General features: G+C 39.2%; 1 protein-coding gene across 4 annotated transcripts in view; it reads right to left on the reverse strand.

Moving 5' to 3' along the window:
* Positions 1-1,995, reverse strand: part of DIP2A (disco interacting protein 2 homolog A) — a 120,886-nt gene that overhangs the window by 44,789 nt on the left and 74,102 nt on the right. The gene's annotated exons all lie outside the window — the stretch shown is intronic.

Below are 1,995 nucleotides of genomic sequence, written 5' to 3' on the forward strand. Positions count from 1 at the left end.
TTGGAACCAACCCAAATACCCATTAGTGATAGACTGGATAAAGAAAATGTGGCACATATATACCATGGAATACTATGCAGTCATAAAAAAGGATGAGTTCATGTCCTTTGCAGGGACATGGATGAAGCTGGAAACCATCATTCTCAGCAAACTGACACAAGAACAGAAAAGCAAACACTGAATGTACTCACTCATAAGTGGTTGTTGAACAATGAGAACACATGGACACAGGGAGGGGAACATCACATACTGGGGCCTGTTAGGGGGTGGGAGAGGTAGGGGAGGGATAGCAAGGGTTCGGGGGATTTGGGACGGATAATATTAGGAGAAATACCTAACATAGATGACAGGGGAATGGATGTAGTAAACCACCATGGCATTTGTATACCTATGTGACAATCCTGCATGAGCTGCACATGTACCCTAGAATTTAAAGTATATATAAAAACAACAAAAAACTCAGAACACTGTTGTAGCCTATTTTAAAAGGTCATTTTAAGGTGTTAATCATTGTAATGCATCGAGAATTTCAAACTGAATCCAGCTGTACATAAAAAGAATAAGGCATCATGACCAAGTCAGTTTTATCCCAGGAATGTAAAGAGGTTCAATAGAAAATCAACATAATTTGGCACATTAACAGAATAAAGGTGAAAAATAAAACAATCATATCAATAGATGGAAGAAAATAAAAACAATTTAACAATCATTCATGATTTAAAATGATTTTAAATGATTTTTGAAATCCTTCTTAAACTTAGAATGAAAGGAAACATACTTCCTTAATGAGATAAGGGCATTTTAGAAACCGAATAGGAAATATCATAATTAATGGTTGGATACCGAAAGCTTCCTCTCTGAGAGAAGTCAAAGACATCTGTTTTCAGCATTTTACTCAAAGACTTAGCCAGTATAAAAGGGGAAGGAAAAAGCTGAACAACTGTAAATATAACTACCATTATTGGTAGATGACATGACGGTGTCATGTCATCTTATGAATCTTCTATAACTGAATTTAGCAAGGCTGCCAAATACATCAACATATAAACACCATTTGGTTTTTATATACTAGCAATAAAAAAGTAAATAGGCCAGGCCCAGTGGCTCATGTCTGTAATCCTAGCACTCTGGGAGGCCGAGACAGGCGGACTGCTTGAGCTTAGGAGTTTGAGAACAGCCTGGGCTACACGGTGAAACCTTGTCTCTACTAAAATATAAAAAATCAGCCATGTGTGGAGGCAGGCACTTGTAATCCCAGCTACTCAGGAGGCTAGGGCATGAGAATTGCTTGAACCCAGGAGGCAGAGGTTTCAGTAAGCTGAGATCATGCCACTGCACTCCAGCCTGGACAGCAAAGAGAAACTCTGTCTCACAAAAACAAACAAAAGAGTAAATAAAAATTTTTGATCAAAGTATCCACCACGAGATTAAAACACACACATACTAAGTACTTGAGACTGTCACAAGAAATGTACAAAGTCCCCCCACAGAAAATTATACATTACTGAGATAAAGTAAAAAATATTTGAATGAATGAAGGGACAGATCACGTCCAAAGGAAGACTCAATAATGCAAAGGTGGTGGGGCGTAGTGATTCACACCTGTAATTCCAGCATTTTGGTAGGCTGAGGCAGGTGGATTACCTGAGGTCTGGAGTTTGAGACCAGCCTGGCCAACATGGTGAAACCCCGTCTCTGCTAAAAATACAAAAAATTCGCTGGGCATGGTGGCGGGCACCTATAATCCCAGCTACTCAGAAGGCTGAGGCAGGAGAATCACTTGAGCCCAGGAAGCAGAGGTTACAGTGAGCTGCGATTGCACTATTGCACTCCAGCATGGGCAACAAAAGCAAAGCTTTGTTTCATAATAATAATAACGATACAAAGGTGTTAATTCTCTTTAGAATAATTCAAAGCAATGATAATAATCTTAATAGGTATACTGTGACATCTGACAAGCTGACTCTAAAGCTGATCCTGAAATGCACAGGGCAA

This window comes from Cebus imitator, unplaced genomic scaffold (assembly GCF_001604975.1).
Source record: "Cebus imitator isolate Cc_AM_T3 unplaced genomic scaffold, Cebus_imitator-1.0 Scaffold112, whole genome shotgun sequence".
In the NCBI taxonomy this organism is placed as follows: domain Eukaryota; kingdom Metazoa; phylum Chordata; class Mammalia; order Primates; family Cebidae; genus Cebus; species Cebus imitator.